At 42.4% G+C, this 22685-nt stretch overlaps 1 protein-coding gene across 3 annotated transcripts in view; it reads left to right on the top strand.

Annotated features, from left to right (window-relative positions):
- Positions 1-22685, top strand: part of LOC139750351 (alpha-1,6-mannosyl-glycoprotein 2-beta-N-acetylglucosaminyltransferase-like) — a 326509-nt gene that overhangs the window by 54004 nt on the left and 249820 nt on the right. The gene's annotated exons all lie outside the window — the stretch shown is intronic.

Genomic DNA, 22685 nt, shown 5'->3' with positions numbered 1-22685 from the left:
AGGGTTGTTATTCCATGTGTGGCAGGGTGGCGATGGGAATAAATAATGGCAGACAGTATGAATTACGTACATGTGTATATATGTATATGTCTGTGTGTGTATATATATGTGTACATTGAGATGTATAGGTATGTATATCTGCGTGTGTGGACGTGTATGTATATACATGTGTATGAGGGTGGGTTGGGCCATTCTCTCGTGTGTTCCCTTGTGCTACCTCACTAACACAGGAGACAGTGACAAAGTATAATAAAAAAAGACATTGAAATTTTGGGGTTGGGACCCAAATCTAAACATAAAATCCATTAATGTTTCGAATATATCTTATACACACAGCATGAAGGAAATTCACATATCTTTAATAATCATGCTCATGAAACAATGTTTGTGTAACAATGAACCATCAGAAAGGTAAGGTCTCACAACCTTAGTTGCCCAAGTGTATCATAAACACATAGATGGTGGTCATTCCAACACCATACTCTTTTGTATGATGTTTCACACTTACACATCTGTCCAATTTTTCCAACACTTTTACATTCTGTGCTATAGATAAACATAAATGCTTCCTCTTTTTCTTATCTCTGTTACCCACAAGAGTATCTGCAAGCCTTTATGTCATTTTCAACAATATCTTTGTACCACGGAGCAGAGAATAAACAAAAAACACAGAGTAATTCACGTAGGTCTAGCAGTGACGACGGTTTGTGATAAACTGATGCCAACAGTGTCAAAGCCCAGTATGGGCAAGTGAGGTCAGGTGTGGAATTTTCCACTTGTGACATCATGTTGCCACTCAAAAAGTTTTGGATTTTGAAGCTTCTTGAATTAAGGATGCTCAACCTGTATAGTATCATTCTTAAAAATTACAAAGATTCAAAACGAATGTACAATAATAAGGAAACATACAATTAGGATTGTAGATGAAGCTGTAAAACACTCTATCATCAGAGATGGTAAAGTAATGATAATAGTAAGCTGCCTGGCAGTATGGTGCCCTATTTTCTCAGCCTTGTACATGAGGTACATGAGTACCATGTCTTTATTCCTATGTATATATGCATACACACACACACACCCCTAGCTTATGGCAGGTACCCATTCTATCGACAAGCCCCTAGGGGAGGATGAACAACTGGATGGACTGTGGACCAGCTGCCACAACAAAGATTTGAACCTATGCAGGTCTGATCCCAGGCAGCCTTTTCACGTGAGAGAATCAATGCATCAGACTGCAAAAAACCAAAGTGACTTTTTGAGTGGCAGAGGTTGTGTGGACCAAGTGTCTGCTTTTAAGAATCTGTGTGAGAAATTACTAGAGAAAAAAAGGAATTTGTGTGTGGCATTTATGGACAAGGTGAAAGTATTTGACAGGGTTGAGACAGATGCCTTTTGGAAAGTGCTTCAAATATATTGTGTGGGAGGAAAGCTGCTAGATGCAGCAAGATTTTATAGGAAGATTAAGGCAAGTGATCAAACAGAAGCAGAAGAAGGTGAGTGGTTCTAGTAATAGGGAGTCTGTATCACAGACGTGTGTGATGTCGCCAGGGTTGTTTAATCTGGTCATGGGCTGGAAGGTAGGACAGGAAAATGTAATGGTATTGGATGAAGGTGCAAGTTTACAGTATGCTGAAGCAGGGAGCCTAGGAAGTAAGTCATTTGCTGTTTAAAGATGACATGTCTCTGGTGGCAGACTTGAGAAACAGCTCCATAAGTTGCTGTCCAAGTTTGGGAGTACGTGTGAAAGGAGTAAGTTGTATAGTAATGTAAATAGAACTAAGGCAATGAGGTACAATATGGGGCCAAGACAGATTTGGCTGAGTATGGAGAGAATCAGAAGAAAGTGGAGGGCTTTAGATACCCAAAAGTGGACATGACAGCAGATAGAACCATGGGATATGACATGTAGAAGAAGCAAGGATCACTTCTGAGTGTGAGAGGATAGGCCACTGCCTGTTATGGTTAAGGGGCATGTTTGAAGGTATATGAGATACAATGGTGCTCTAGAGATGTAGGAGCAGAGGAAAAAATAACCATGGATGTAAGTGGGATAAGAGAGATAGGTAACTCTTACAGTGAACCCAACTGAAAAAGAATATAACAAGTTGGATGAAATGGAAATAAAATGCCTGAGGACAACATGTGGTCTTAGAGAGGTGTTGATCATGTAAGAAATAACAATATAAGAGTAAAGTGTAGTAGTCCACAGAGACTAACTGAATGCTAACAAAGGTGTGTTGAAATGGTCTGGACAATACAGAGAGGATAAGTGAAGAAGGACTGACTAATAGGGTCTACATGTCATAAGTGGAGGGAGTACGAAGGAAAAGAAGACAAGATGGAAGGATGAAGTGAAAAAGGCTTGAGGTCTTCCTCTCTTACAACCCCATCTTTTAATGACAGCCACATTTCTCTTGGTTATATCCACTGCATAAGTGAGCTTATCCATAAGAAAAAAAAAAAAAATTTTATGGACATAGAATATGTAGGAATCACCATCCTGCTTGAAATAATATGAACAGAAAACTAGCTAAATTCTGGATTTCAGTTTTAATGAGTAATTAGTATACATAACACATTAACTTTTGGATGTTATTGTGCTGAGAGGTGCAACTGGAGGGATGTCTGATCATTATCTTGTGGAGGTGAAGGTGAAGATTTGTAGAGGTTTTCAGAAAAGAAGAGAGAATGTTGGGGTGAAGAGAGTGGTGAGAGTAAGTGAGCATAGGAAGGAGACTTGCGTGAGGAAATACCAGGAGAGACTGAGTACAGAATGGAAAAAGGTGAGAACAAAGGACGTAAGGGGAGTAGGGGAGGAATAGGATGTATTTAGGGAAGCAGTGATGGCTTGCGCAAAAGATGCTTGTGGCATGAGAAGCATAAAAGGTGAGCAGATTAGAAAGGGTAGTAAGGGGTGGGATGACTGGGAGATGTATAAAAGAAAGGGGCAGGAGGTCAAGAGAAAGGTGCAAGAGGTGAAAAAGAGGGCAAATGAGAGTTGAGGTGAAAAAGTATCAATAAATTTTAGGGAGAATAAAAAGATGTTTTGGAAGGAGGTAAATAAAGTGCGTAAGACAAGGGGACAAATGGGAACTACAGTGAAGAGGGGTAATGGGGAGGTGATAACAAGTAGTGGTGATGTGAGGAGATGGAGTGAGTATTTTTGAAGGTTTGGTGAATGTGTTTGATGATAGGGTGTTTTGGTCAAGGTGGTGTGCAAAGTGAGAGGGTTAGGGAGAATGAATTGGTAAACAGAGAAGAGGCAGTAAAAGCTTTGCGGAAGATGAAAGCCGGCATGGCAGCGGGTTTGGATGGTACTGCAGTGTGGACGTGTATGTATATACATGTGTATGTGGGTGGGTTGGGCCATTCTTTCGTCTGTTTCCTTGCGCTACCTCACTAACGCGGGAGACATCACTAACGCGGGAGACAGCAACAAAGTAAAATAAATGAATATAATAAATGAATAAAATAAACCAAAATGAAGGCTTCAGTTAATTGTCCATTTTTACTTCACTAAGGGCATTTAATACATCCCTTCACAAAAAATTTCTTTCAAAATAAAGTTTATAAAAGCTTTAAGATCTTTAACATTCATACTCTATCAAAATAGGTTCATGTCACCAACAACTCAATAAAACTTGGGTAACACACAAGATAAATTCTTACATGAGCCAACAGCAGAAAAGGTAGTTCTGAGGTCTTATAACACTGTAATGTTATATCTTCAGGAGAACAAACTTCTAAGTTTCTGCTGTCCTTAATTTTTACAGTACATTTTGTTTACTGGAGCAGTCAATCAGGCATATATATAAAAGGAGTTCACTTTTGAGAAGATTAACCTAAATCATCAAGCAAAGTATTCATCACTCTTCTCAAAAGTATTATCTTCAAAGCAAATCATATTACCTTGATATCCCTATGAGTAATGTTTCTCATGTGCAGGTATCGAACAGCTAGAGCCAACTGAAAGAAGTAGAACTTAACAGTTGCCTCAGGTAGTCGTTTGTTGGAAGTCAGTCGGTCAAAAAGCTCTCCACCCTCTGCCAATTCCATGACAATATAGATCTTCTCTGGTGTGTCAATGACATCTTGCAATCTGATGATGCAAGGCTGGTGGAGATAAGTTATATTTTCAAAAAAAATCATACACTGTACAGGTATTAGGGATGGAGCTTTAATTTCTAAATGATTTCAACCAAAAAATCAAAATTTTGAGGTTTGGAAAACTTTATCTCCAAGAAAATTTCACTTGACCCACAAGATATCATAGACCTCCTATCTTACTGGAGGTAAATGCCTCTAACTGTGTGTAAACTACCTGACTAGTTAGTTTATGGCTTGATCAGGGTCTTCTCTCTGACCAAACAAAAATCTTTACTCAAAGATGACATCATTGTCCCCAGGTACTTGGGAGTGTTTTAAGTATTATCTGGTACTTTATTTACATTACACAACATTTTGACTATACAAAAATCTTTAATCAGAGATGATATCATTGTCCCCAGGTAATTGGTAGATAAACTAATAATCACTAGTGTTTTGAGTATTATCTGGTACTTTATTTACATTACACAAAATTATGAGTGTAATTTTGTGTATTCTTTGTCTACAGTCCCTAAACACATATTCACTTTGAAACTAATGTCATGATATAGCAAGATTTGATTTAGCAGAAACATTCTGGGCTCCCACATAGCACTGTATCCTGACCCATCTGTATACCATTGGGATACCAGCTGGAGCAAAGGGGGGTTTCTCAAAAAAAAAAAAAAAAAAAAAGGCTCAAATCTACCTCTCATTTCCCCAAACAGTGATTCATGGATCAAAAGCAATCTTGTTTCAACAAGACCCTCACAGTACACAAGCACTGGATTACATGCACATTATTCTGACTTAGAAGTGGGCTCTGACTAGGATTCACAAACAATCTTTACTAGTTGATCAACTTCCACAAACAAAGATATTCACCTTAAGAATTTCCACCAAAATTTCAAGGCTTCACTCTGGGTAGGGATGGGGAGGGAGGCATGCATACATGCCAAATGCTTCCACAGGACAATTACTCTCAGTTACCCTGCAGATATGAAGGGTTGAAGAGTGCCAATGTTAAGTCTATGTTGCCACATTCAGTAACTTTTGCTAATACACATGCAATATCTGTACAATTGTTACAGATAAAGTTACAAGTAAATCCTAAAATTTCATACATGCTTACCATTTCCTCCATCATAACGACAGCACCAGGATTGTAGAAGAAATGGCCTCATTCACTCGCATCCATTCCCTGAGCCCTTTATCCACAACCAAGCCCCACAAACCTTTCAGTGATCTCCCCCAACCATTTGATCTGCCCTGGTTCAGCTTTCTGATAGCAAGTTGCCCCCTGTACACCACAGAGCCCCAATTCACTTTAACCATGTATGCCTCCTAACCTCCAGCATGTTCAAGCTCAGACCTTCTAACCATTCAAACATCTTTCCCTTCATCCTTCCACTTCCTCCTTTCCCTTGTTACCTCCACTTCTGACATGAACATCCTCTTAGTCATCCCCTCCTCTCTTAACCTCTATATATGTCCAAACCAGTTCAGCTCACCCTATTCAGCTCCCTCATACATACTCCTCTAACTACCAAAGCTCTCTACTACCCTATCAACTCCTATTCAATGAATCCTCCACAAACCACACTTCATTTCCAACACATCCACCCTCTCCTTTACATTTCTGTCTAAGGCCCACACCTCACATCCATACAGCATCGATGGGACTACAATACTATCAAACATTCCTATCTTTGCCCTTGAAGACAGTGACCTTTCCTTCTACACATTCCTTAGTGTGCCAGGGACCTTTGCCCTCTCATCCACCCTAGATCTCTATTAAGCTACCCTGGTTCCATGTGCTGTCATGTCTACTCTAAAGTATATAAAACACTACTTACTCCAAGTTTTCTCCATTCAAATTCACATTCCATATAACCTGTCTCTCTTCACTGTTAAGTTATGCTTTTATCCACATCTACTCTTACCTGTCTCCTTTCGCACACTCTCCTAAACTCTACACCAGCCTCTGCAGTTTCTCAACTGAATCTGCCACCAGTGCTGTGTCATCGGGAAACAACAACCAACTCACCTCCTAGCCACACCACCCCCAATAGACTGCATACCTGCTCCTCTCTCCAAGACTCATGCATTAACTCTCTTAACTGATTGCCCCATATATAAGCAGATTAAATAGCTATGGAGACATCACAAACCCCTGCCACAGATAAAGGCCAAGTAGTGGATGGGGACTGTGAGAATGGAAGACTATGCAAGGAGATGGGTCAATGTAAGGGAGGGCAGTGAAAAGGTTTTAGATCAGGGAAGGAAACTGCAAAGGTCAGGGAGGGGTGCTGTACAAGGGGTGGGTTTCAAGGTATAGGGACCTTCAGCAGGTGGGGTTTGGAAATAGAGGGCCATGTGGGGTAAGGGTCACACAAAGGAGAAAGTGTTTGTGTGGACTATGCCCAGCCACTAAAACATCCAAAACAATTTAAGCTTCGAGGACAAAAATGATGAAGCTCCAAAGCTATGTTCAAGGCTAACCAAATAAACTAGATTTACTTATGAAGAGCCTGGCTATCCAAGGCGTTACTATGTTCCTGCCCTGGTTCCCCATTGTTTCAAAGTGCAGTAATAGTCAAAGTGTGGGAGTGCCAGATGTATAAGCAATGTGATCTATTTCACTCACTGTTGGGGATGTGATCTTCATCCACAAGTTGCTGCAAACACTCCTAATGAAAAAACTTCCTTCCTCCCAGGAATGACCTAAGGGAGTCTCCTGTCTACCAAAACATCAGTCACAATCAATGGGGACAGAAACCTAACAGTGGAGGCTTGACTGACTTACGTTCAACCTCAGTGGCACAACCCCAGGGGTCTTAATCGGTGTTGTCGTCCCAGGACAATACCACTCTGGTTCTTATCTATGCGTGTTCCCCCCACAAAGGGGGAAAGCCTCCATATGAGAGAGAGAGAGAGAGAGAGAGAGAGAGAGAGAGAGAGAGAGAGAGAGAGAGAGAGAGAGAGAGAGAGAGAGAGAGAGAGAGAGAGAGAGAGAGAGAGAGAGAGAGAGAGAGAGAGAGAGAGAGAGAGAGAGAGAGAGAGAGAGAGAGAGAGAGAGAGAGAGAGAGAGAGAGAGAGAGAGGAGAGAGAGAGAGAGAGAGAGAGAGAGAGAGAGAGAGAGAGAGAGAGAGAGAGAGAGAGAGAGAGAGAGAGAGAGAGAGAGAGAGAGAGAGAGAGAGAGAGAGAGAGAGAGAGAGAGAGAGAGAGAGAGAGAGAGAGAGAGAGAGAGAGAGAGAGAGAGAGAGAGAGAGAGAGAGAGAGAGAGAGAGAGAGAGAGAGAGAGAGAGAGAGAGAGAGAGAGAGAGAGAGAGAGAGAGAGAGAGAGAGAGAGAGAGAGAGAGAGAGAGAGAGAGAGAGAGAGAGAGAGAGAGAGAGAGAGAGAGAGAGAGAGAGAGAGAGAGAGAGAGAGAGAGAGAGAGAGAGAGAGAGAGAGAGAGAGAGAGAGAGAGAGAGAGAGAGAGAGAGAGAGAGAGAGAGAGAGAGAGAGAGAGAGAGAGAGAGAGAGAGAGAGAGAGAGAGAGAGAGAGAGAGAGAGAGAGAGAGAGAGAGAGAGAGGAGAGAGAGAGAGAGAGAGAGAGAGAGAGAGAGAGAGAGAGAGAGAGAGAGACCTATACAAACAATTAATTCAATGAAGTGATGATTACATGCTGGATGAGCTGTGTGTGAACATACAATGAAGCCATGTACACATCTCAAGGAGGTGTACTAAGAGTCCAAAGTTCTCATGGGGTATATTATAGGTATACCAAGGATGCATATGTACTTTATAGTGCTTATAATAGGCTTACCAAAATGCCCATAATTCTCAATAATCTAAATACAGCCAATTATATAGTACCTGTAGTCCCTTCTGTGCCAAACAATAATGAAGCCAGAAGCACAGCAGGCCAACACAATGGTTATTGTAATAATGTGGTGTGTCTCTACTAACAACCTGGGAGCAATAGCATCATCACTGTGTAAAGAATGCTGATTAGTCTGATGGCAGATCTAGGCTGATCCATCTGCTGACTACCTATCATGTGGTTAAAGAAGGAAGAATGGCATCTGCCTCCCAGAGTCCAAGATATCTCATGGATCATGGATCAACCCAATGTTGGAAAGAAATTAATGTAGAGGCTCCCATGAAAAGAGGTACTTCTTTCTGTATATGGGCGATGTACAAAGAATATATACATGTGTCTAAGACCTGTAAGGAAAATGACTGTGGATAGTCTCCCAAAAAATATTTGAAGAAAAGGAATAATGAGAAATCTCACCAAAATTTTTCCATCCTTGCCTAATACACTCATAATTCATATTCAATCTTTTTGCATCCATCTAACTGCTACAATAACATATCATTAGCACTTTTTCTGAAATAAAAAACTGTTATTCTATTGTTCATACTTACCACCATCTCAAATATTACTTCATTATTCAAGGTTTTAAAATTCTATCAATCTATGTCTTCTATATAATAATTAGCTTTCTAGTTAAGTCAGGATTTTCAAACTCATTTTTCTTAACTACCAACTCTTTTATTATAATTCCACCCTCTTGTTTCCTTTTTCTCACACGCTATTCCTGCATTTCAGCATAACTTTATGGCAGCATTGAAAATTGCATTCCTCATCCTCCTTTGTATCATTTTAATGAAAACATTCAGTTTCTTCTAAAGATTCTGGAAGTTATGGTCCAATTTCACTGATTAGCTTCTTAGCTTTTATCATCTCTACTTTCTCACTCATAACATCCTCATAGACCCAGTATAAATAATTTTTCCAAAATGACATCATTCATACTCTCCAAGCCAATTTCCTCTAGTCTTACAGACTATAATGGGACAGCTCTGAATTCATGTTAAGTACTGGGAACATTAAAACCCATTAGTGTACACATCTAAATCCTTTCCCAACTATCATTTCCTCCTGGAACCCCAAACAAATCACCCCCACTTTAATTCATTCCTATTCATTCATTCATAAAACCTATTACAGGAGGTCCACACAAAACAATGGCTCTCAGGGCGACATTTCATGACAGCAATATTCAAGAATCTGGGTAGAAATTCATTGAATGATATTGTGTTTGCATCAATGTCAGATTTCAAGAAAATCTAACATCCTTTTCAATTAATACTGACATATCTAAGCATATTGTAAGATTTTCCAGTTATATTAACTTTCATAATTATATAAAAGAAAATCAACATTAAATTCTTGTCGTATTCCAGTAACTGATGGCCACCTCATAAGGAGCACCAAATGTGCCATAAAAATGAGACCTTTTTAACATGAAAAACATTAAAATGGGTAGTACTATGGCCATGAAACAAAGCTCAAGGGTAAAGGGGAAGAGTGATCTGGGAATGTCTTGGGAGTAAAGTCAGGGGTTAGTGAGAGGACAAGAGCAAGGGAAGGAGTAGCACTACTCCTGAAACAGGAGTGGTGGGAGTATGTGATAGAGTGTAAGAAAGTAAACTCTAGACTGATATGGGTAAAACTGAAAGTTGATGGAGAAAGATGGGTGATTACTGGTGCATAAGCACCTGGGCATGAGAAGAAAGATCATGACAGGCAAGTGTTTTGGGAGCAGCTGAGTGAGTGTGTTAGTAGTTTTGATGCACGAGACCAGGTTATTGTGATGGATGATTTGAATGCAAAGGTGAGTAATGCGGTGGTTGAGGGAATAATTGGTGTACATGGGGTGTTCAGTGTTGTAAATGGAAATGGTGAAGAGCTTGTAGATTTATGTGCTGAAAAAAGACTGGTGATTGGGAATACCTGGTTTAAAAAGAGAGATACACATAAGTATAAGTATGTAAGTAGGAGAGATGGCCAGAGAGCGTTATTGGATTACGTGTTAATTGATGGGCGCGTGAAAGAGAGAGTTTTGGATGTCAATGTGCTGAGAGGTGCAATTGGAGGGATGTCTGATCATTATCTTGTGGAGGTGAAGGTCAAGATTTGTAGAGGTTTTCAGAAAATAAGAGAGAATGTTGGGGTGAAAAGAGTGGTGAGAGTAAGTGAGCTTGGGAAGGAGACTTGTGTGAGTAAGTACCAGGAGAGACTGAATACAGAATGGATAAAGGTGAGAACAAAGGACATATGGGAGTGGGGGAGGAATGGGATGTATTTAGGGAAGCAGTGATGGGTTGCGCAAAAGATGCTTGTGGCATGAGAAGCATGGGAGGTGGGCAGATTAGAAAGGGTAGTGAGTGGTGGGATGAAAAAGTAAGATTATTAGTGAAAGAGAAGAGAGAGGCATTTGGACGATTTTTGCAGGATGTATAAAAGAAAGAGGCAGGAGGTCAGGAGAAAGGTGCAAGAGGTGAAAAAGAGGGCAAATGAGAGTTGGGGTGAGAGAGTATCATTAAATTTTAGGGAGAATAAAAAGATGTTTTGGAAGGAGGTAAATAAAGTGCATAATACAAGGGAACAAATGGGAACATCAGTGAAGGGGGATAATGGGGAGGTGATAACAAGTAGTGGTGATGAGAGAAGGAGATGGAGTAAGTATTTTGAAGGTTTGTTGAATGTGTTTGATGATAGAGTGGCAGATATAGGGTGTTTTGGTCGAGGTGCTCTGTTGCTGTCTCCTGCGTTAGTGAGGTAGCGCAAGGAAACAGACGAAAAAATGGCCCTACCCACCCAGATACACATGTATATACAAACACGTCCACACACGCAAATATACATACCTATACATCTCAACGTATACATATATATATACACACACAGACATATACATATATACACATGTACATAATTCATACTATCTGCTTTTATTCATTCCCATCGCCACCTCGCCACACATGAAAATAACAACCCCCTCCCCCCTCATGTGTGCGAGGTAGCGCTAGTAAAAGACAACAAAGGCCACATTCGTTCACACTCAGTCTCTAGCTGTCATGTAATAATGCACCGAAACCACAGCTCCCTTTCCACATCCAGGCCCCACAGAACTTTCCATGGTTTACCCCAGACGCTTAACATGCCCTGGTTCAATCCATTGACAGCATGTCGGCCCCGGTATACCACATCGTTCCAATTCACTCTATTCCTTGCCCGCCTTTCACCCTCCTGCACGTTCAGGCCCTGATCACTCAAAATCTTTTTCACTCCATCTTTCCACCTCCAATTTGGTCTCCCACTTCTCCTCGTTCCCTCCACCTCTGACACATATATCCTCTTGGTCAATCTTTCCTCACTCATTCTCTCCATGTGACTAAACCATTTCAAAACACCCTCTTCTGCTCTCTCAACCACACTCTTTTTATTACCACACATCTCTCTTACCCTATTATTACTTAGTCGATCAAACCACCTCACACCACATATTGTCCTCAAACATCTCATTTCCAGCACATCCACCCTCCTGCACATAACTCTATCCATAGCCCATGCCTTGCAACCATTTAACATTGTTGGAACCACTATTCCTTCAAACATACCCATTTTTGCTTTCCGAGATAATGTTCTCGACTTCCACACATTCTTCAACGCTCCCAGAACTTTTGCCCCCTCCCCCACCCTATGATTCACTTCCGCTTCCATGGTTCCATCCGCTGCAGGATCCACTCCCAGATATCTAAAACACTTTACTTCCCCCAGTTTTTCTCCATTCAAACTTATCTCCCAATTGACTTGACCCTCAACCCTACTGTACCTAATAACCTTGCTCTTATTCACATTTACTCTTAACTTTCTTCTTTCACACACTTTACCAAACTCAGTCACCAGCTTCAGCAGTTTCTCACATGAATCAGCCACCAGCACTGTATCATAAGCGAACAACAACTGACTCACTTCCCAAGCTCTCTCATCCACAACAGATTGCATACTTGCCCCTCTTTCCAAAACTCTTGCATTCATCTCCCTAAAAACCCCATCCATAAACAAATTAAACAACCATGGAGACATCACACACCCCTGCAGCAAACCTACATTCACTGAGAACCAATCACTTTCCTCCCTTCCTTCACGTACACATGCCTTACATCCTCGATAAAAACTTTTCACTGCTTCTAACAACTTGCCTCCCACACCATATATTCTTAATACCACCCACAGAGCATCTCTATCAACTCTATCATATGCCTTCTCCAGATCCATAAATGCTACATACAAATCCATTTGCTTTTCTAAGTATTTCTCACATACATTCTTCAAAGCAAACACCTGATCAACACATCCTCTACCACTTCTGAAACCACACTGCTCTTCCCCAATCTGATGCTCTGTACATGCCTTCACCCTCTCAATCAATACCCTCCCATATAATTTACCAGGAATACTCAACAAACTTATACCTCTGTAATTTGAGCACTCACTCTTATCCCCTTTGCCTTTGTACAATGGCACTATGCACGCATTCCGCCAATCCTCAGGCACCTCACCATGAGTCATACATTCATTAAATAACCTTAACAACCAGTCAACAATACAGTCACCCCCTTTTTTTAATAAATTCCACTGCAATACCATCCAAACCTGCTGCCTTGCCGGCTTTCATCTTCCGCAAAGCTTTTACTATCTCTTCTCTGTTTACCAAATCATTTTCCCTAACACTCTCACTTTGCACACCACCTCGACCAAAACACCCTATATCTGATGATACAGCGCTGGTGGCTGATTCATGTGAGAAACTGCAGAAGCTGGTGATTGAGTTTGGTAAAGTGTGTGAAAGAAGAAAGTTAAGAGTACGTACGACTCATGGTGAGGTGCCTGAGGATTGGCGAAATGCGTGCATAGTGCCATTGTACAAAGGCAAAGGGGATAAGAGTGAGTGCTCAAATTACAGAGGTATAAGTTTGTTGAGTATTCCTGGTAAATTATATGGGAGGGTATTGATTGAGAGGGTGAAGGCATGTACACAGCATCAGATTGGGGAAGAGCAGTGTGGTTTCAGAAGTGGTAGAGGATGTGTGGATCAGGTGTTTGCTTTGAAGAATGTATGTGAGAAATACTTAGAAAAGCACAAGGATTTGTATGTAGCATTTATGGATCTGGAGAAGGCATATGATAGAGTTGATAGAGATGCTCTGTGGAAGGTATTAAGAATATATGGTGTGGGAGGCAAGTTGTTAGAAGCAGTGAAAAGTTTTTATCAAGGATGTAAGGCATGTGTACGTGTAGGAAGAGAGGAAAGTGATTGGGTCTCAGTGAATGTAGGTTTGTGGCAGGGGTGTGTGATGTCTCCATGGTTGTTTAATTTGTTTATGGATGAGGTTGTTAGGGAGGTGAATGCAAGAGTTTTGGAAAGAGGGGCAAGTATGAAGTCTGTTGTGGATGAGAGAGCTTGGGAAGTGAGTCAGTTGTTGTTCGCTGATGATACAGCGCTGGTGGCTGATTCATGTGAGAAACTGCAGAAGCTGGTGATTGAGTTTGGTAAAGTGTGTGAAAGAAGAAAGTTAAGAGTAAATGTGAATAAGAGCAAGGTTATTAGGTACAGTAGGGTTGAGGGTCAAGTCAATTGGGAGGTAAGTTTGAATGGAGAAAAACTGGAGGAAGTAAAGCGTTTTAGATATCTGGGAGTGGATCTGGCAGCGGATGGAACCATGGAAGCGGAAGTGAATCATAGGGTGGGGGAGGGGGCAACAATCCTGGGAGCCTTGAAGAATGTGTGGAAGTCGAGAACATTATCTCGGAAAGCAAAAATGGGTATGTTTGAAGGAATAGTGGTTCCAACAATGTTGTATGGTTGCGAGGCGTGGGCTATGGATAGAGTTGTGCGCAGAAGGGTGGATGTGCTGGAAATGAGATGTTTGAGGACAATATGTGGTGTGAGGTGGTTTGACTGAGTAAGTAATGTAAGGGTAAGAGAGAGGTGTGGAAATAAAAAGAGCTTTGTTGAGAAAGCAGAAGAGGGTGTTTTGAAATGGTTTAGTCACATGGAGAGAATGAGTGAGGAAAGATTGACCAAGAGGATATATGTGTCGGAGGTGGAGGGAACGAGGAGAAGTGGGAGACCAAATTGGAGGTGGAAAGATGGAGTGAAAAAGATTTTGAGTGATCGGGGCCTGAACATGCAGGAGGGTGAAAGGCGGGCAAGGAATAGAGTGAATTGGATCGATGTGGTATACCTGGGTTGACGTGCTGTCAGTGGATTGAATCAGGGCATGTGAAGCGTCTGGGGTAAACCATGGAAAGTTGTGTGGGGCCTGGATGTGGAAAGGGAGCTGTGGTTTCGGGCATTATTGCATGACAGCTAGAGACTGAGTGTGAACGAATGGGGCCTTTGTTGTCTTTTCCTAGCGCTACCTCCCACACATGAGGGGGGAGGGGGATGGTATTCCATGTATGGCGAGTTGGCGATGGGAATGAATAAAGGCAGACAGTGTGAATTTGTGCTCATGGGTATATATGTATGTGTCTGTGTGTATATATATGTGTACATTGAGATGTATAGGTATGTATATTTGCGTGTGTGGACGTATATGTATATACATGTGTATGGGGGTGGGTTGGGCCATTTCTTTCGTCTGTTTCCTTGCGCTACCTTGCAAACGCAGAAGACAGCAACAAAGCAAAATAAATAAAAATAAATTTTTTTTTTTTTTTTTGCTTTGTCGCTGTCTCCCGCATTTGCGAGGTAGCGCAAGGAAACAGATGAAAGAAATGGCCCAACCCACCCCCATACACATGTATATACATACGTCCACACACGCAAATATACATACCTACACAGCTTTCCATGGTTTACCCCAGATGTTTCACATGCCCTGATTCAATCCACTGACAGCACATCAACCCCGGTATACCACATCGCTCCAATTCACTCTATTCCTTGCCCTCCTTTTACCATCCAGCATGTTCAGGCCCCGATCACAAAAATCTTTTTCAATCCATCTTTCCACCTCCAATTTGGTCTCCCACTTCTCCTCGTTCCCTCCACCTCCGACACATATATCCTCTTGGTCAATCTTTCCTCACTCATTCTCTCCATGTGCCCAAACCATTTCAAAACACCCTCTTCTGCTCTCTCAACCACGCTCTTTTTATTTCCACACATCTCTCTCACCCTTACGTTACTTACTCGATCAAACCACCTCACACCACACATTGTCCTCAAACATCTCATTTCCAGCACATCCATCCTCCTGCGCACAGCTCTATCCATAGCCCACGCCTCGCAACCATACAACATTGTTGGAACCACTATTCCTTCAAGCATACCCATTTTTGCTTTCCGAGATAATGTTCTCGACTTCCACACATTTTTCAAGGCTCCCAGAATTTTCGCCCCCTCCCCCACCCTATGATCCACTTCTGCTTCCATGGTTCCATCCGCTGCCAGATCCACTCCCAGATATCTAAAACACTTCACTTCCTCCAGTTTTTCTCCATTCAAACTTACCTCCCAATTGCCTTGACCCTCAACCCTACTGTACCTAATAACCTTGCTCTTATTCACATTTACTCTTAACTTTCTTTTTTCACATACTTTACCAAACTCAGTCACCAGCTTCTGCAGTTTCTCACATGAATCAGCCACCAGCGCTGTATCATCAGCAAACATCAACTGACTCACTTCCTAAGCTCTGTCATCCCCAACAGACTTCATACTTGCCCCTCTTTCCAAAACTCTTGCATTCACCTCCCTAACAACCCCATCCATAAACAAATTAAATAACCATGGAGACATCACACACCCCTGCCGGAAACCTACATTCACTGAGAACCAATCACTTTCCTCTCTTCCTACACGTACACATGCCTTACATCCTTGATAAAAACTTTTCACTGCTTACCTCCCACACCATATATTCTCAATACCTTCCACAGAGCATCTCTATCAACTCTATCATATGCCTTCTCCAGATCCATAAATGCTACATACAAATCCATTTACTTTTCTAAGTATTTCTCACATACATTCTTCAAAGCAAACACCTGATCCACACATCCTCTACCACTTCTGAAACCACACTGCTCTTCCCCAATCTGATGCTCTGTACATGCTTTCACCCTCTCAATCAATACCCTCCCATATAATTTACCAGGAATACTCAACAAACTTATACCTCTGTAATTTAAGCACTCACTCTTATCCCCTTTGCCTTTGTACAATGGCACTAAGCACGCATTCTGCCTATCCTCAGGCACCTCACCATGAGTCATACATACATTAAATAACCTTATATATATATATATATATATTTTTTTTTTTTTTTTTTTTTTTTTTTTTTTTTTTTTATACTTTGTCGCTGTCTCCCGCGTTTGCGAGGTAGCGCAAGGAAACAGACGAAAGAAATGGCCCAACCCCCCCCATACACATGTACATACACACGTCCACACACGCAATATACATACCTACACAGCTTTCCATGGTTTACCCCAGACGCTTCACATGCCTTGATTCAATCCACTGACAGCACGTCAACCCCTGTATACCACATCGCTCCAATTCACTCTATTCCTTGCCCTCCTTTCACCCTCCTGCATGTTCAGGCCCCGATCACACAAAATCCTTTTCACTCCATCTTTCCACCTCCAATTTGGTCTCCCTCTTCTCCTCGTTCCCTCCACCTCCGACACATATATCCTCTTGGTCAATCTTTCCTCACTCATTCTCTCCATGTGCCCAAACCACTTCAAAACACCCTCTTCTGCTCTCTCAACCACGCTCTTTTTATTTCCACACATCCCTCTTACCCTTACGTTACTTACTCGATCAAACCACCTCACACCACACATTGTCCTCAAACATCTCATTTCCAGCACATCCATCCTCCTGCGCACAACTCTATCCATAGCCCACGCCTCGCAACCATACAACATTGTTGGAACCACTATTCCTTCAAACATACCCATTTTTGCTTTCCGGGATAATGTTCTCGACTTCCACACATTTTTCAAGGCTCCCAAAATTTTCGCCCCCTCCCCCACCCTATGATCCACTTCCGCTTCCATGGTTCCATCCGCTGACAGATCCACTCCCAGATATCTAAAACACTTCACTTCCTCCAGCCTCTCACCATTCAAACTCACCTCCCAATTGACTTGACCCTCAACCCTACTGTACCTAATAACCTTGCTCTTATTGACATTTACTCTTAACTTTCTTCTTCCACACACTTTACCAAACTCCGTCACCAGCTTCTGCAGTTTCTCACATGAATCCGCCACCAGCGCTGTATCATCAGCGAACAACAACTGACTCACTTCCCAAGCTCTCTCATCCCCAACAGACTTCATACTTGCCCCTCTTTCCAAAACTCTTGCATTTACCTCCCTAACAACCCCATCCATAAACAAATTAAACAACCATGGAGACATCACACACCCCTGCCGCAAACCTACATTCACTGAGAACCAATCACTTTCCTCTCTTCCTACACGTACACATGCCTTACATCCTCGATATATATATATATATATATTATATTCTTTTTTTTTTTTTTTTTTTTTATACTTTGTCGCTGTCTCCCGCGTTTGCGAGGTAGCGCAAGGAAACAGACGAAAGAAATGGCCCAACCCCCCCATACACATGTATATACATACGTCCACACACGCAAATATACATACCTACACAGCTTTCCATGGTTTACCCCAGACGCTTCACATGCCTTGATTCAATCCACTGACAGCACGTCAACCCCGGTATACCACATCGCTCCAATTCACTCTATTCCTTGCCCTCCTTTCACCCTCCTGCATGTTCAGGCCCCGATCACACAAAATCTTTTTCACTCCATCTTTCCACCTCCAATTTGGTCTCCCTCTTCTCCTCATTCCCTCCACCTCCGACACATATATCCTCTTGGTCAATCTTTCCTCACTCATTCTCTCCATGTGCCCAAACCAATTCAAAACACCCTCTTCTGCTCTCTCAACCACGCTCTTTTTATTTCCACACATCTCTCTTACCCTTACGTTACTCACTCGATCAAACCACCTCACACCACACATTGTCCTCAAACATCTCATTTCCAGCACATCCATCCTCCTGCGCACAACTCTATCCATAGCCCACGCCTCGCAACCATACAACATTGTTGGAACCACTATTCCTTCAAACATACCCATTTTTGCTTTCCGAGATAATGTTCTCGACTTCCACACATTCTTCAAGGCCCCCAGAATTTTCGCCCCCTCCCCCACCCTATGATCCACTTCCGCTTCCATGGTTCCATCCGCTGCCAGATCCACTCCCAGATATCTAAAACACTTCACTTCCTCCAGTTTTTCTCCATTCAAACTCACCTCCCAATTGACTTGACCCTCAACCCTACTGTACCTAATAACCTTGCTCTTATTCACATTTACTCTTAACTTTCTTCTTCCACACACTTTACCAAACTCAGTCACCAGCTTCTGCAGTTTCTCACACGAATCAGCCACCAGCGCTGTATCATCAGCGAACAACAACTGACTCACTTCCCAAGCTCTCTCATCCCCAACAGACTTCATACTTGCCCCTCTTTCCAAAACTCTTGCATTTACCTCCCTAACAACCCCATCCATAAACAAATTATATATATTATATATATTATATATATATTTATTTATTTATTATACTTTGTCGCTGTCTCCCGCGTTTGCGAGGTAGCGCAAGGAAACAGACGAAAGAAATGGCCCAACCCCCCCCCATACACATGTATATACATACGTCCACACACGCAAATATACATACCTACACAGCTTTCCATGGTTTACCCCAGACGCTTCACATGCCTTGATTCAATCCACTGACAGCACGTCAACCCCGGTATACCACATCGCTCCAATTCACTCTATTCCTTGCCCTCCTTTCACCCTCCTGCATGTTCAGGCCCCGATCACACAAAATCTTTTTCACTCCATCTTTCCACCTCCAATTTGGTCTCCCTCTTCTCCTTGTTCCCTCCACCTCCGACACACATATCCTCTTGGTCAATCTTTCCTCACTCATCCTCTCCATGTGCCCAAACCACTTCAAAACACCCTCTTCTGCTCTCTCAACCACGCTCTTTTTATTTCCACACATCTCTCTTACCCTTGCGTTACTCACTCGATCAAACCACCTCACACCACACATTGTCCTCAAACATCTCATTTCCAGCACATCCATCCTCCTGCGCACAACTCTATCCATAGCCCACGCCTCGCAACCATACAACATTGTTGGAACCACTATTCCTTCAAACATACCCATTTTTGCTTTCCGAGATAATGTTCTCGACTTCCACACATTCTTCAAGGCCCCCAGGATTTTCGCCCCCTCCCCCACTCTATGATCCACTTCCGCTTCCATGGTTCCATCCGCTGCCAGATCCACTCCCAGATATCTAAAACACTTTACTTCCTCCAGTTTTTCTCCATTCAAACTCACCTCCCAATTGACTTGACCCTCAACCCCACTGTACCTAATAACCTTGCTCTTATTCACATTTACTCTTAACTTTCTTCTTCCACACACTTTTCCAAACTCAGTCACCATATATAATGGAAATGGTGAAGAGCTTGTAGATTTATGTGCTGAAAAAGGACTGATGATTGGGAATACCTGGTTTAAAAAGCGAGATATACATAAGTATACTTATGTAAGTAGGAGAGATGGCCAGAGAGCGTTATTGGATTACGTGTTAACTGACAGGCGTGCGAAAGAGAGACTTTTGGATGTTAATGTGCTGAGAGGTGCAACTGGAGGGATGTCTGATCATTATCTTGTGGAGGCTAAGGTGAAGATTTGTATGGGTTTTCAGAAAAGAAGAGTGAATGTTAGGGTGAAGAGGGTGGTGAGAGTAAGTGAGCTTGAGAAGGAGACCTGTGTGAGGAAGTACCAGGAGAGACTGAGTACAGAATGGAAAAAGGTGAGAACAATGGAAGTAAGGGGAGTGGGGGAGAATGGGATGTATTTAGGGAATCGGTGATGGATTGCGCAAAAGATGCTTGTGGCATGAGAAGAGTGGGAGGTGGGTTGATTAGAAAGGGTAGTGAGTGGTGGGATGAAGAAGTAAGAGTATTAGTGAAAGAGAAGAGAGAGGCATAGAGAGGCGTAGAAGGCGACTAAAAGGGAAGGGGGCGGGGGGCTGGAAATCCTCCCCTCTTCTTTTTTTTTTTTTTTTTCCCCCCCCAAAAGAAGGAACAGAGAAGGGTGTCTGGTGAGGATATTCCCTCAGAGGCCCAGTCCTCTGTTCTTAATGCTACCTTGCTAATGCGGGAAATGGCAAATAGTTTGAAAGAAAAAAAATATATATATATACACACATACATAGACACATACACAAGTACATAATTCATACTTGCTGCCTTTATTCATTCCCGTCGCCACCCCGCCACACATGAAATCACAACCTCCTCCCCCACATGTGCACAAGGTAGTGCTAGGAAAAGACAACAAAGGCCATAATTGTTCACACTCAGTCTCTAGCCGTCATATATAATGCACCAAAACCACAGCTCCCTTTCCACATCCAGGCCCTACAAAACTTTCCATGGTTTACCCCATATGCTTCACATGCCCTGGTTCAGTCCATTGACCCCAGTATACCACATCGTTCCAATTCACTCTATTCCTTGCATGCCTTTCACCCTCCTGCATTTTCAGGCCCCGATTGCTCAAAATCTTTTCCACTCCATCCTTCTACCTCCAATTTGGTCTCCCACTTCTCCTCGTTCCCTCCACCTCTGACCCACATATCCTCTTTCTCAATCTTTCCTCACTCATTCTCTCCATGTGACCAAACCATTTCAATACACCCTCCTCTGCTCTCTCAACCACACTCTTTTTATTACCACACATCTCTCTTACCCTTTCATTACTTACTTGATCAAACCACCTCACACCACATATTGTCCTCAAACATCTTATTTCCAACACATCCACCCTCCTTCACACAACCCTATCTAGAGCCCACCCCTCGCAACCATATAAAATTGTTGGTACCACTATTCCTTCAAACATATCCATTTTTGCTTTCCAAGATAATGTTCTTGCCTTCCACACATTTTTCTATGGTCCCAGAACTTTCGCCCCCTCCCCCACCCTGTGACTCACTTCCGCTTCCATGGTTCCATCCGCTGCCAAATCCACTCCCAGATATCTAAAACACTTCACTTCCTCCAGTTTTTCTCCATTCAGACTTACCTCCTGATTGACTTGTCCCTCAACCCTACTGTACCTAATAACCTTGCTCTTATTCACATTTACTCTCAGCTTTCTTCTTTCACACACTTTAACAAAGTCAGTCACCAGCTTCTGCACTTTCTAAATCAGCCAACAGTGCTGTATCATCAGCAAACAACAACTGACTCACTTCCCAAGCCCTCTCATCCACAACAGACTGCATACTTGTCCCTCTCGCCAAAACTCTTGCATTCACCTCCCTAACATCCCCATCCATAAATATATTAAATAACCATGGAGACATCATGCACCCCTGCCACAAACTGACATTCACTGGGAACCAATCACTTTACTCTCTTCCTACTCGTACACATGCCTTACATCCTCGATAAAAACTTTTCACTGCTTCTAGCAACTTGCCTCCCACACCATATACTCTTAATACCTTCCACAGAGCATCTCTATCTACTCTATCATATGCCTTCTCCAGATCCATAAATGCTACAAACAAATCCATTTGTTTTTCTAAGTATTTCTCACATACATTCTTCAAAGCAAACACCTGATCCACACATCCTCTACCACTTGTGAAACCACACTGCTCTTCCCCATTCTGATGTTCTGTACATGCCTTCACCCTCTCAATCAATACTCTCCCATATAATTTCCAAGGAATACTCAACAAACATATACATCTGTAATTATCTCCAACTTTCTATGTATTTCAAACTTCTGTTCTATCTTTTTTTTTTTTTTTTTTTTTTTGCCGCTGTCTCCCGCATTTGCGAGGTAGCGCAAGGAAACAGACGAAAGAAATGGCCCAACCCACCCCCATACACATGTATATACATACGTCCACACACGCAAATATACATACCTACACAGCTTTCCATGGTTTACCCCAGACGCTTCACATGCCCTGGTTCAATCCACTGACAGCACGGCACCCCCGGTATACCGCATCGCTCCAATTCACTCTATTCCTTGCCCTCCTTTCACCCTCCTGCATGTTCAGGCCCCGATCACACAAAATCTTTTTCACTCCATCTTTCCACCTCCAATTTGGTCTCCCTCTTCTCCTTGTTCCCTCCACCTCCGACACATATATCCTCTTGGTCAATCTTTCCTCACTCATTCTCTCCATGTGCCCAAACCATTTCAAAACACCCTCTTCTGCTCTCTCAACCACGCTCTTTTTATTTCCACACATCTCTCTTACCCTTACGTTACTTACTCGATCAAACCACCTCATACCACACATTGTCCTCAAACATCTCATTTCCAGCACATCCATCCTCCTGCGCACAACTCTATCCATAGCCCACGCCTCGCATCCATCCAACATTGTTGGAACCACTATTCCTTCAAACATACCCATTTTTGCTTTCCGAGATAATGTTCTCGACTTCCACACATTCTTCAAGGCTCCCAGAATTTTCGCCCCCTCCCCCACCCTATGATCCACTTCCGCTTCCATGGTTCCATCCGCTGCCAGATCCACTCCCAGATATCTAAAACACTTCACTTCCTCCAGTTTTTCTCCA

Source organism: Panulirus ornatus, chromosome 9, assembly GCF_036320965.1.
Source record: "Panulirus ornatus isolate Po-2019 chromosome 9, ASM3632096v1, whole genome shotgun sequence".
Taxonomy (NCBI): Eukaryota; Metazoa; Arthropoda; class Malacostraca; order Decapoda; family Palinuridae; genus Panulirus; species Panulirus ornatus.
The sequence above is the reverse complement of the archived record's forward strand: the minus strand, read 5'-3'. Positions and strand labels throughout refer to the sequence as shown.